The following is a 14844-nucleotide window of genomic DNA, read 5'->3' on the forward strand; positions in this document are numbered from 1 at the left end:
AAGGCTACAGCAGGAAAACATCAGCTGGTACCTCTGGTGCCATCTCCAGGCTACAGCACTACAACCATGAAGTGATAGAAATTTGAGGGATGGGGGCTTGATCACAGAGCTGCCACTGCAGGATCCTGAGGCACAGGTGATGAGCTAGGGCCTAATTAATTGGGTCAAAGTTTGCATTAACAGAATAATTTTATTCATTGACACGTGTTAATGTTAATACGTACTTGAAAAATGAAGGTTTATTTTAACATCTGTCACGGACAGCAAAAGACAAGTGATGCCTCAACAGGGAACAGACGTGTGCTTCACAAGTGAAGACTGGGAGTGGGTGCTAACCTACAGATCTTCAGCTAGAAGGTCATTGGGCTTGAGATGTTCTTGGAGATTAGTTGTATTTGAAACAAGGACAGAAAAATCAAATGTGAACAAATTTTGATAACTTATTTGTTTTTTTATTGAGACTCGAGTTCAAAACATGTGAACCAGAAAAGCAGAGTATGCCTTCAAGTAGACTCTTAGGCAGGATTGGTGTAATTATTGAACATGGCCTTTAAGAACAATCAAAAAAATGTGCATGAGAAAAATGTTTAAGGAATATAATATAATTCCTTTCTTAAATGATGCTATAAAACATTTGGACATAGCTATGGACAAATTTTATATATATAATGTATTGAATTTATATGTATATATAAATATGACAAACAGAATTTTGTCATTCAACAAAATTTGAACTATCTTATTCTATGTTGTTTGTTTTTTTTCCTAGTTAGACTCCAAGAACCTGGACATTCCTTTCCTTTTAATTATTTATTCATTTATTTATTTATTTTCCTGTGAAAGCTAATAAAAATAGAGCTTTGTTCTTTAAATAAAAAGTAGCTAAGATGCAAGAATTACAAATATTAACAGTATTATCCGAGTACTGCCAGTTGCTATTTTCTCAAGAGCCTTGTGATACCAAATGTTTTTCAATATGATTCTTGTAACTTGCCCATGTGTTTCTTTTTGAACCTTAGTTTTGCAGCTCCTTTTTCTCTCCTGTGTTAGGCTGTCAGGGATCACTGGTGTTAGCGTGAGGTGTGTCATTTCTGAGGCTCATCTGGGAATTATTTTTGCTGATTTTCCTGTAGGCAAAAAGAATATATATTATATATATATATATAAAAGAATATTCTCTTCTTCTAGTATCACTCTAGTATCATATAACTGCAAGTATTGGTGTTTTACTGCAGGTGTTATGGTTGTTATTGAGGGAAGGAGAAGAATTTTGCAAGAGTGTGAGAAATAAACATTTAGTATCTGGGGCACAAAAACACAGTTATATACTGGTTAACACAGACAGTTTCACATGATGATGTTGCTGTGCCTGTGGGGCTTATATCTTCTGGGTAGCTGCTTTCCTTCTCCCACAGCCCAGCAATCTATCTTTTTTTTTTTTTTTTTTTTTTTTTTTTTTTTTTTTTTTTCACGGATATTGCTAAGCTTTACACTGTGTTCCACAAAATAATCTCCATCTTCCAGACACGTCAACAACTTTCCATGCTCCATCCTTCTGACTTCATTGTGGCCAAATGCCTTGCAACAAATGAATAATTGGTTTATTCTTCCTTTGAGCATGTACCTTTATGTTATCTCTTGGAATATTTTTGTTTTACAGGCTGGCACCAAAGCAAAATGAAAAACATTAATGGAACTTCAAAATAAGCCACCTACTCTTGGAAACTTCACTAGTAACTTTGTCTGCTTTATTTTGATCTTAATGTATTTTAAGATGTTTATCTTGGAAATGTTAACAGTGGCCAATTCCAGCTTTCTTGCCTTTCATTAGTTTATTGCATCTAAAAATGACTGCGGAAACTCAAATGTATTTCTAAGCACAATATTATGGTTCTAAAAGTCTGTTTTGAATGAGGCCAAGGGCACAACTTCCAAGTGAGCTGGCTCTCTGGTTCAGTCCTCACGCTGCCACTCACACGGGTGGCAATGCTGCCAGCTCCAAACCTGGGCTAGGTGTGGGTGCCCACTCTGCTCAGGTTACAGTAGGCACCCCAGGGATGTGACAGTGTTCAGCTGAACCAGCATCAAGCTTAGACTTTGCAGCCAGGCTTTCCTGAAACACCAGTACACGCTGCATGACCTGGGGGATTGTCTTGCTGCAACTTTGGGCAGACTCTGGCATTTGGCCATTTGTCTCAGTAGTGTAAAACTTCTGTCACTCAGGTCAGCACAAGCTTTGGCGTGGGCACTGGCTCGGCCCCTTTCAAGAATATGAGTAGCATATAATAGTACATAATACTGTATGAATAGCATATAATGACAATAGGAAAAAAACCCTGATCCCAGCCTTTTTCCTATAAGAGCAAATCAGTAAATCCCTCTGTTAAAGCAGCATCTGAGGGAGCCAGTGCACATTACCTTCCAGAAGGGGACACAGACAGGTGTTTGGAGATGGGGACAGAGCTGGGTGTGAGCCACTGGATGAGCTGGTTGCTCATGTGGCGATCCCTTGGCTGGAAAAGGTGCTCCTGCTTTGCACTGTCCAAATATCCTCCTGTTTTTCATGGGCATCTGGGTCCTGAGAGGCGATGGAAAGGAAATTGGATCCCCTCTGTTGTTCCCACTGTTACTATGATCATTTTCATATTTTGAATATGTTCCAAGAACATTTTGCATCTTCCTTTTTACTACAGATACTAACAGCTGTTTTAAAAGAAACTGATAAATAGATGAAAACTTGTATGCTTTCCAAGTATTCGCTTAACTACAATGACTACATTGGGAAAGAGCATTTTCTGGACGCAGGCTTGGTTTGTAAATAGCCAAGTTATGCAAACACTTGATTTATGATCCAGTGGGTAGTAATTTATTCAGTATCATGGGACCAGACTGCTAGTTTCTAACTCTCATATTCATTTTGGATATACATAGCTAAGTGCAAATTAAAAGAATTTCTCTTCAGGAAATTCTCTGTTCAAAGAGAAATCTGGTAATTTAGGATTCCCCCTGGAAAATGTAATTTGCACCTTGGATAGATTCTGAGCCCTTTGACATTGGCAGCTGAAATCCCCATTGATCTCTCTGGGAACAAAATTTCATCCACGTACATGACTGAAGTTGAGACCACAGGTACAGAAGAAATCCATTTTGTTCCTTAATGAGAACTAAGAGTTCTCTTCTATTTGTTGCCAAAGAGGTTGTTTCTCCTCTGCTTCACACAACAACTTGTCCGAAATGATGTAGCCTTTAAATAAAGATTCCAGCAGAGGTATTCATGTCTGGAGCTATTTGTCAAATTAATCATGATACTTGTTTGTAAGTAATAACAACTGGAAAGCTTCACATTACATGCTAGAAGTAAAATTAGGCAAAATAATTCTTGAGCAATGTTCAGATGTCAGGCAGGAAATCCTGCTCATATGGGACCAAATCATGTTGCACACCTTTCTGGGAATTTTTACTGAGAAAGGATTTCTGTTTCCTTTACAAAAGTAGAAGTGTTATAGTAGTGAGGGGAAAGGAAAGAGATATATGGCCGTAACTGTAGAATGGCTGAGTTCAAGCTGCAAGTATCATCCCATGTTCCTGGTGTTTTGCATATCCTTGTGAGAAGAGAATCTATCCTCTCAAGCCACAGGTGGGGCAGTCACTGCGGCACCCAATTCAAAAGCAAGTGCTCTGACTGGGGACATCATTATTAAAAAGCAAGCTTCTGTGACCACTCCTGGCAGTGTGTCTGATACAAACTTGCTGCTGTCAGGGGACGATAAGCATGATCAGGGTAAGCTTAGGGATCCAGGTCCTTCAAAACACTAATATCTCCTCCAATTAGTCAAGAAAGGACACTATCAGCACAACCTTTGGTACCTATGGTAAGACTGGGATTCAACTATAAACATTTATAATGCAAATTTCTAAGCCTGACTTGCTCTTTTAGAGTCTCTCTAAAACAATGAGAAAGAAATAACCACTTTTAAGGAGTGGTTAATTTCACCAAAAGCAACCATAAAAAATGAACCACATGAATTTGCACCCGGAGAAGTTCAGTAATCTTAGAAGGACCCCAGGCCGATTGCCTTATATATGTGTCTGCAGCACATGCAGTTGCCGTTAGGTGAGAGTTGTCTCACCCTAGGTGCCTGCGATAAGGCAAGTGTTTGAACAGATCCCATGCTGTGAGTTTTCCCTAGCTTGCTGTGCGGAACATAAATGCTTATGGTAATACTGGGGGATGGTGTCCTGGGGGAGTTTAAGCTTGAACAGGTGACGACAAAACTCCATATGAGTATCTGTAATTGTCTATAAAGTAACATAATTATTCAATGCAAGGCTGGATATAGATTGAAAACACAAGACTGAATGTCCGTCAAGGGTAAGACAGCCAGACAGCCCACAAGTTCTTTTCCTTTGCCTTTCCACTTCAAACATAGACTTTTCACCACACAGGCGCACACAGCGAGCTGCACACCTGCTCTGCCCATGCTTGGAGCTGCTGGACAAGGGTCAGTTCTGGAAGCCATTTAACACCACAGCAAATGCACATTCCTCAGGCCTCTTTAGATCTCTGCTATGGTGCGTAGAAAGGCAGTCCTTTGATCAAACATAGGGGGTAAACTTTAGCTATTCTCTCCTTCCCTTTCTCCCTCTCTTTTCCTTCCTTCCTCCTTCTCTTTCCCCCCTTCCCACCTTCCTCCTTTCCCATCTCCCACCTCCCTTTTCTACCCCATCCCACTTGCCTGCCTCTGTGTAGCTCCAATAATTTAAACCAATATCTTCATCTTTCATTGTAAATGAATAAGGAATGTTTCTGGTCTTTCCCCTGAGCTTCTATGAAGTACCAGTGTTCATCCCTTCTGTATGACTTCTATTTTTCTTTAAGCCAAGCAAGACACAAAATCTCTGTATTTTGTACATGTGCAGCAAGAATTGTAGATGATTTTCAATCTTAATAGGCATTTTTTAGTGAAATTAAGCAAGTCTAAGTATATTAGTTAATGAAGCTACCTTGGAATAAAAATTTATTGGTCAAGGGAACATGATTATTCCCTCTGTTAAACACTTATACCATGAAAGGAAACAAATAAACAAACAAAAAAAAGATCATGCCTAATCCCAGGAGGATATTTAGATGGTCAATATGCAAATACTGTGCAGAAGGGAATGGAGAAAAAGTGAAAAAAAATCAATAGTTTAAAACACAGTATTACTACAGTGCCATTTTTCTTTCTTTTTTTTTTTTTTTTTTTTTTTTTTTTTTTTTTTGAAGAGATCCATATTGAACTGACACTTCTTTCTCATTTCCAACAAAATGACAGCATGAGGAATCTCATCCCCTTTCACGTTGTTCTCTAGCCTGTAAAAATGTTCTGCAGAGCAGCAGTTTATGTCAAAGCACTGTGCTGGGACTCTAAAGCCATGGGTGCTCTCCCTGCCTTACCATTAGTCTGGTGCACGGCCACTTCCCTCCTTGCATTTTCCCCAACTGCAGAATATGGATAATGAAATTGCCTCCTTTATCCAATAATAATCCAATAATAATTAAAGAAAAGCTGAGGAAGCAATACAAAAGCATTGTAATTTGTTTGTTTGTAGATAAAAAAATAAGAAAACATTTCAGATTATAATAGAGTCACATTATTTCTAGAAAACAAATATGTCTTAGTGAGACCAAATGTTCAACATTCATAGCTTTTTTGAAAACCACAAGCTTGCATGTGGATAATGCTTGAACATTGCCTTCTCACTGACAAAACACTTTAGTTTCATTCAGTAATTCAGGAAGTGAATCAAGCACAAAGGTGTTACAGTACAAGTTTCATAGAGGAAGTGACACTAAGGTCATTACCCGTATTAAAAATAGTACAGCCTTGAAAACTACATATTTTTTCCTATAGAAAAGATAATGTACACTGACTAATTCCTAAGGTATTTTTTTGTTTGTTATGTTTTTCCTTCCCAAAATTTGCACTGACTTAGTGAAAATGGAAATTCAGTCTTAATTTCCAGCTAAGAATTTCCATCTGCTGTCAAGTAGACATATATACAATCAAGCTGATTTGTTCTTAATGCTCTGTCCTGGAGTATAAACTGCAGTCCAAGCCACAGCCACAAAAGACAGACCTTCTGAAGACACACCCCAGGATAATTAACATGACAATAATTATCAGTTCCTTCACTCTTCATCTTCAAGGCATGTATCAAATCTCTGCTGTCAGTCCACTTAGATATGTGACATCTTTTTCTGCAGGCAAACCCAATTCCTATCCACTCTTTTGCGTCACCAGCTGGCCTCTGTGAGCTGTTCTGTGGCTGTCAGGAAAATACAAAGCATCCAGAGTGTACCAGCAAATCTGGACCTTGCTCAGAAGCTCGGGATGCTTTTACTTACGCAAATAAACCCTGTGAGAGTTTCACCTGAATTTTTAATCTCTGAGTAGAAAGCAGGGAGTTATTTGTGTTACTTTGCAAGCTGCCAAAAAAAAAATTTGCTTGTTCTTCAGGGTGCATAACTTTGTAAGCTCTGCTGCCAGAGCTGCAAGTACTTAAGCAATTGTGCTCTCCATGTAATGTGTATACTGGAGACAGAGAGCATCTGTCCAGCTCCCACCTGCCCTCGGCACCGAGGACCCTGCCTCTTCTGGCTGTTGGGCCTGGCCAAGTGGGACGAACCAGCTCCAAGTGCAAGCTGGTGGGGTGGAGTGCCTTGGAAGATGCTTAAAGAGCAAAATGATTTTTTAATGGGAAAAGTGTGATTTTTCCAAGTAATTTGAGCCGAGTGGAAACAAAGCTTGTCAGAGACTGTATTACGTGAAAATGTTTGCAGAGTGATGTCAGTGTGTTAGCGCTGCTAGCAGACAGTTGAGGCTTTATTCACCAAAAGAGCACTTTTCACGGCATAGATTCATAAAGGAGACTTTCTGTGTGCAAGTGAGCTCTGTGAAAATGCAGCCCCTCTCTGTTTTCAGGAAGAAAATACATTTTTTTTGTGTGTAGATAGGCCAAACTGCTTCAGTGAGTTTTGCAGCTCTGTGAACATGGGTTCTCAAAGGGTCTTCAAGGGTTTGTAGGTGGATGTCAGTCCCCATAAGCAAAGGGTGGGGAAGGAGAGCAGGGTACAGCTTAAAAGGTGAGCCACGTGTGGCCTCCTTCCCATAGGAGCAGGAAACCTGCTGTGGCAGCCTGAGCCAAAGGCCCGCCTACCTCTGCCTCCTCTCTCCCCGGCAGTTGTGTAGGGAAATGTGTAAGGAGCAAGGAATGCACAGAGTGATCCATCCTCGGTTCTACTGCCACGGCTTTAATCATCTCCTCAGCAACCACATCACACGGTCTGCTCCATAGGACAATTGAAAAAATATGGCTTGGTTGGGTGTTAACAGACCCAAACTCAGTGACATTTTCTGCTAGAGAGGAATGCGATGAGCAGTAAAGGCGGAACAAGGGAATTTGAGGGATGTTCTGCAAAACCTGGGGAGTCTGAAGTCAGTCTCGAGCAGGGAGGCAGGCAGCCAGTTTTCAGCAACATTTAGATGATGCTTAGCCACCCACTTCCACTAGGGTGGGAGTGTGTGAGTGCTAGCGAAAGGATGGGATCTGCAGTGCCAGGTAATGGGAAGCAGAGGCTACTTGGTCAGCTACTGGGTTACCTTTTCTAGTGCTTTTCCTGTCATTTGCCTGGGAACCATCAGTAAGGACACTGGAGGAGTTCATCCAGGAAGTCTTTCAGTAGAGCCTTCTCATTTTCTGTAGCTGGCCCTTGTCTCCCTCTTTGGGAGTAAGCAATGAATATTGCCTGTATCATTTACAGCTTGATGCTATCACTTTCTGTGGAATAAAATAATCTCCTCTCTTCCCCCTGCTCTGGCTTTTCTGAAATGAAATGATATATAATCTGCAGGTGGTCTGTGGGATAGTCCCTTGCCAGTGATTTCATGTTCACTGTGGTGCGATATATTGCTATTGTTATTTGCACATCTTCAGTAGTAACATGTTAGGGTAATGCAGATACTTTTATTAGAACAGGCTGAAGCATCTTAGCATTTGGGAATGATTTGGTGTTATGGTGCTTGTGGTGCTAGAGGTTCCTCGTGCACTTGTTCAAGCACATCCATAGCAGAAGGTAAAATGTACTTCTCCAGCACCATTTTCTATGCCCTCCCAATATGGGTTCCTATGCTGCGCTGCTCACTAGGGCCTGAACCCAAGGCAGTAGTGCACTAAGTGAAGTGACTAACATCTGTCATGTGTTGTGCTCTGAAGGAAAGCGTGTGCAGCAGATTTAAATCCCTCTTTAGGCCTAATGCACATGTATTTCATTTAAAAGTCTGACAAAAAAAAAAAAAAAAAAAAAAAAAAAAGGAAATAAATCAACATGGCCTTACCCTCACTGTTTAATTAGTTCTTATTGTATTCATAGCCCATTTTCACTTCATTATTCATAACTGTCAGTTCACTTTTTTTTCTTTTTTTCCCTTGTTTAATTAAAATTATTTAAGAGAGATCAGAGCTGGGCTTGGGTGCCTGACTTCCAGGCTTGGGGACCAAATTCATTCTTTCTCCATAGGGTCAAATACAACATAGGCAGCTGCTATGAAAGCTGATCTCTGCTAATCTGCCACAAACCATGATTAAGGGAAAAGACAAGGCAAATCTGCCTCCTCATTAATTTCTCCAGCACCGTTTCTTCTTCCTTCCTTTCTGTGATTTTTGCCTGTTGATAGCTAACAGTGCACCAGGAACATGGAAGTGATCCTCAGCCTTTTGGCTATCTGATCTCTTCAGCTCTTCCTGAAAGAGAGGGCAAAGCAAGCCTGGATTCATATGGAGACCTCTGCAGAAACCTCTTGGCAGAAATGATAAGCCAACAAAGGCCAAATCACCATATTTATGCCCCGGTGCTTGTTGATCTGTGGCTCGGTGGTCATGAAGTCCATAAGTCATCCCAAGAGAGCAGGTTCTTCCCTCAAAAAGGGACGTTGAAGATGGCAGTGATGACTGCTGACTGCTCATTAGCCCCAATGGTTAGCTCTGTTTTACTGGTTTGCTTTGCTCGTCAGCTATTTTGGGAGATGATGCCAGCAACACCTGGGAGAGACTTCTGCCTGTTTCATTTAAAGCAGCTGGTGCAGATGTTGGGCTCACGCTGTGCTACAGGGGTCTAGGACTCGGAGCTTAGGTGGCAGCAGACATGGGGACCGAAGGGGACAGCCAGTGACAGGACTACGGGAATGCCACCAAAAGCTCCTTGGGTTGGAGTGGGTTGCCCACCTTTCCCTCCCACCAGGGTGCCAGAAAACACCTGCATACAGAGCAGCCTGTGGAGTGGTGCTGGTAGGGGGGGAGCAGGAGAAGACAAAAGGCAAAAAACAGCATGTGTGATGTGAAACCACTGCATCTCACTGAGCTCTCACAGGGAGCAGCTTTCTCCAGTTTGCTGCGTGTTCCCAGGCGCAGCTGATCAACCAGCAAAGTTGCCTGTGCTGCAGCACATTTCTCTGTGGTGCTGCAGCAGCTAAGGAGAATATTTAACCCCACATCTGGTGGAAGCCATCCTCCATGTAGAAGCCTTCACTGTTTTCTTTTTCTCCTTGCTAAAACCCAAATGTGCCCCCTAAGGAAACTCTGTCAATATTTTTATTAAGGGATAACGGCTGTAAGGGTTTATTGGCAGAGGAAGAGCTTGGAAGATTTGGGGTAACCAGGATTTAGATATTTGCTATGGATTTTGATTGCTCTGATACTAAAAGAGTGTAGGGTAAGCACATTTCTTTGACCTTAAAAAAATCAATGAAACTGTAATTGTTTTAGAGAGCTAAGCTAGGACACTACTTGGTTTGTGTATTTTATAGTGAACACTCCTTTTTGTGCCTTCTGCACTGGCATAATCAGGCCACTGTTCAGGTGCATATTGCTCTTCAGGAAGGACACATAAGCATGTGTTTAAGACCTATGAAATCACCAGCCTTTTTTGCCTTTCCTAAATCAACAGGACTTAAGCATGTGCTTAAAGTGCCTTTTCCGAACTGGGGCCTTAAAGAGCTGAGTTAGCTTATCCACCTTCCTCTTTAAAAGATGGATGTGGAAAATTTCCCAGATTATACATCTGCTCTTCCAATTTACATCGCGGAGGGTAAGGCTGAGTACAGAGGGAGCAGAAAAGGGGAAAGAAAAGTAAAAACAATCTCGAGCTGGCAGCCTGGCAAAAAGAAACCGAAACAGCTGCATGCCAGATTTGGCAGGCTGTGCGCTGCGCGAACTACGGCAGGGCCATCTGCACACCAGGCTCGCACCAGGTGCTTTATTTAGCATGGAAGGAGACAGTGAGCCTGTAGAGAGAAGGAAAACCTGCTTACACTCAAGAGGTATCTTAATTTTCAGTCTCCTCTTGCCATTTTGTCTCCATCTGATACGTCCCATGCTCTTTTTTCTGCAAAGAATTGCAATGGTGTCTGTTGAGGAGAGGGTTATTCTGCTACCCAAACAGCCTTTTTAGAAGAGTGTTACTCCGCACAGCACCTGCCTGAGCTTCCCAGTGTCGTGGAGCCATTCAGGTGTAAGGAGGATGGGCAGCTCCATGCCCGTGGCCATGCCCATGCTGCCCAAGGAGCTCCCTTGGACCAGGAGGTCTGCAGTGTTTGCACCCATCCTGCCTCCCTGGGCAAGGTGAGGTCTCCATGTGTTGGCAGGGAAGATGTTTCCCTGTGAGGATCCAGAGCACCCATGGCGACCGCGTGGGACACCAGCAAAGCTGGCACACTCCTCCAGTCAACAAGGGGATATAGACACAACTACTGATCCTCCAGCTATCACCCTGCCATGGTTCTTATCCAATAGAGTTTCAAGGCAAGCTTTTTAAAAATTGATTTATTTTCACTGTATTTCCACCCCAACTGCTGAATTTTTTCTTTCATTGCAATGACCAATTTGTTAGTATTTCACTGAAGATATGACAAAATAAATCAGAAATGCAAGCCTTTGTTGCAATACCAACTATGGTGCAGTCAGCCTGAGTTCACTGCAGGCCTAATGGGGTGAAATTTGGTGGCCTGCAGAATGTACAGGGCTGACTCTCCAATGACTCCTCTGCCCTTAAGCGTAGGGAATTTATGAGCCTTATCTTGGCCGCTAGACCATCCTTCTCTTCCTTTACTTGTTCTTTACTTCCTCTCTTATAGTTTTAAAACTTTATTTGGACCTAGACTGTTCTTTACATCACATACTCTCTCTTTGATTTCAAATATGGAAGGGAAGTTATTTAAAAATAGGCTCCATCATAGACTGCGTTCTGGTAATTAGGCACGGAGCTAGACCTCGTGAGTACAGCTGTGGCTCTGAGGGAGGTCAGCATGGTTTAACTTTTGAGGAAGAAAAGAAAATCAAACCATTTTTCCATTTGACTGGTGAAAGCCAGAGATCTCTCTGTATGGATTTCTTTGTGCTGTCTTGCTGCTTTGGCTCTTTTATTCAGCCTGCTGTTCGCTTTGCCAGCATGGCAGGTAAAACTGAGCTCCAGGTGAGAGTGCTCCATACTGGGACTGTAACACACAGCCCCCAAACAGTGACTGGAGCATTGCTTTGAAGGCACTTGTTTGACGCTGGGCTGCAACTGAATTGATCTCTTATTAAATAAGAATTACATGATAAATTCTTATTGCTCTGTTTTAATCATGCTGCTGCTGATATGCCCAACTTCCCAGTGAAATGAAAAATCACTGAAATCCATGGATGTTTCCCCATTCTTTACATCTGCAGTAACAAAGGGCTGTGAAGGAGTCAGCAGTTTCAAGTGATAATGTTTCACACCTAGCACAGGTCACTGTGGACAGCACCGCTCTGGGACAAGCTTTGCCACCAATCTGCAGTGGGTGTCAAATCAGCTCACATCCTGTGCCTCCATCTCCCATCTGTAACAGAACTATTTGATGCTTTGTTGCCAAAGGCTACAAAGCTCCATAACAGAGACATACATTTCTATTCCTTTGCATATGGCACAGACAGGGAAGGATTAGTCCCAGAGAAAACAGTGGAGGTGAGAGGACCATATGGTTATCTGTATGTCATTAGCAATCCCCAGAGCTCCTTGTCCTCCCAAAGCTCATAAACACTGATATGAATGTTTTGAAAGTAACTTTAAAAAAAATAAATGTGAAGGGCTACTTTAATTAAATGAACATATCTTTTCTCTTAGATCATAACCTTGGATCCCAATAGCTATGTTGGGAATTCAGAAGCATTTCAGATAATTAAAAAAAAAGAAAAGAAAAAGAGTGATGTTCTTTTATAGTTGGCAATATTTCAGGCTTCATATGTTAATCCAGCTTTTCCTTTTGTTAAAAGCAAGCTGAAAAGCTTTTGTAATAAGATATTAAAAATTGTTTAGCATCCTGGATCATTACTAGAAATACTCAAATGTAGGCCTTAAGGCTTAAAAAGAGCAATGCAAACCTATATATAATACGGATTCATTTATCTGCGTTTTTTGTTGTTGTTGTTGTTCTGCAGAACAGGATCTTACAAAAATAAAAGTACTGGGATCAGTACTTTTTTGGGATCAGTACAGGATCTTACAAAAATAAAAGCAGGACTTTTCTTTTGAGCAATAAATAGAACAAATAGTCATACCGTATTGATGTTTTATCTACTGCCATTCCCCGGGTGAGGAAGAGGAGAGCTCAGGCTGTGGTGTGGGCTCAGACTGAGACAACGCTGTGGCTGGCAGCAAGCACGGCAGGATGGAGCGGCAGGATGGAATGGGTTTGCAGATGGTTGGAGATTCGCAGCAGTCTCTTAGGGCTGAGACAAAACTGATTGCTCAAGATGCCAGTTATCTTCCAGCAGGGCCTATGGCATCAACATAGAAGACCCTGCTGGGAACCAGAGAAACTCCCCTTGCATTTCTCCTGAAATGCAGTAGCACACCTGTTTCTTGTGTGCAGGCACAAGTGTGAAACCTTCATTTTTCTCACCCATCCTAGCTCACAGTTGCTCTTATAAAATCACCTGCAAAAACAACTTCTCTACTTGTCCTGATGACAGCCATAAAGTTTCACACCAAGCTAAGCAGTCAATGTGGTATCAGTTGCTAATATAACTGGATCTTCTGTGGATATCTCAGAGGAAAAGGTTGAAAACCTTGCCAAAAAGCTGTGTGCAGCCAGCAAAATTAGCTCATACAGCTTGAGAGAGAGATAATCAACTAACTCAGTGATAAATATCCCACTCATTTATTTATTCATAGATTTTCTGTATTTAAGGCGAGAAGTTTGTCCATTGTTCCTTTTTTTCCCCAGGTTTGGAAGTTCTGCTGCTGCCCTTATTAAGGCTTATTTCCCTTAAAAGCAAGGATGGACAGAAGATATTTGGTATTTCTTCCTCTGTCTCCCAGTGTTTCTGTCCTTCAGGATCACTGAACATCACAAGAGAAAGACTCCCTTATCACAGGCAGCAAGACAGAGTACCATCATCAGCATGGGCATTCCTGTTTTTCACTAATTTAGTTGTCAGAATGTGTTGTCATCCATTTCTTGTGGGGACCAGTGAAGTATGTTGGGTACTGAAAGATTCCATTGTGTTTCCCAAAGCCATCAGGCTTTTGGTCTTCACAAAGTACAGACAGGAACACAAAATTCAAAATGTGGAAAATGTTGTTGATATTTCTCAGGTGACTAGTAAAAGGAAAAGGCTTGTCAAGATGAATCTTAATTCCGGGTTGATTTTGGCTGAGCACTCTTGTATGTTCAGGATGCTTTCAACTATATGTGAAAGTTGAAACGATATTTATCACTTTTGTTATGCCTGTCTTGGCCTGGCAAGATTTTCTAATTACACTGCCCTATTTTAATGACTTTAATACCAGCTGCTAAGTGGGTCAGAGACCTCTGGTCACAGACACCAAGAAATTAAAATCAGTGTTGAGTTATCCTGATGGAGCTTGTCTCCCAGGCCAGAGAGTGTTCCACCGAGGTGCCCTTCCCTGTCTGGTGCCTCCCCTCTTTCACTGGGAGATTGATGTGAGGCAGGATGCCTGGGACTCTTTGAACCTTGAAGATGAGCCTTATGGGTGTTCGTGCCTCTCAGGTGCTGGACATTGGCTGCCCAGGGCTCAGAAGTTTTGGGGCATCTTTGGTCATCAACACTTTTTGGTCACCACTCGTCTCGCAGCCACTGTAATGGCTTAGTTTAATAGAGCAGTGACACTGCCTAGATGGGAATACATCTGTGTTATGTGTTTGCTGAAGGAACTCATTTATAAAAATCAGCATGTTAGTAAATGGTAGCTAGCTCATGAACAACAACAGAAAGATGTTGGATCTACAAGTCACTACAAATTATTTACTGTGTCCAGATTCATTTGCAACAATGAGCTTGGGTGCAAGAAAATCTTGAACTTCGGCCAGAAATCCCTTCCTTTATTGCTAACAGTTACATCTGCTGCTTCTTTCTTCTAGTACTACGCAGATCTCTTTAATCCCTATAATGTGTTCCCAATTTGATTGTATTTACATACATGTCTATAGCCTTGCTGAGAATACCAGCCATACTCTTCATCACATTTCCATGCTGTGTTGAGGCTTGGTTTGGATAATGTCACTTTTCTCGTGCCTGGGGAATTTGGCTTCCTGTGAACTTTGGAATTTGACTTCTTTTATATATCCAGAGGATTTTTTTTCTTTCCACGTCTCTCTCTCTCTCTGCTTGCTTTGGAGTTCCTTTTTTTTTTTTTTTTTTTTTTTTTTTTTTTTTTTTTTTTCAGTCTACTAAGGGAACCAAGGATGTGTACTGCATACCCTCTGGCCTGCCATGTTTAATTTAGATGAAGCCTCAGTATGAAAAATAGAAACGCTCTGC

Source organism: Aythya ferina, assembly GCF_964211825.1.
Source record: "Aythya ferina genome assembly, chromosome: 4".
NCBI lineage: Eukaryota > Metazoa > Chordata > Aves > Anseriformes > Anatidae > Aythya > Aythya ferina.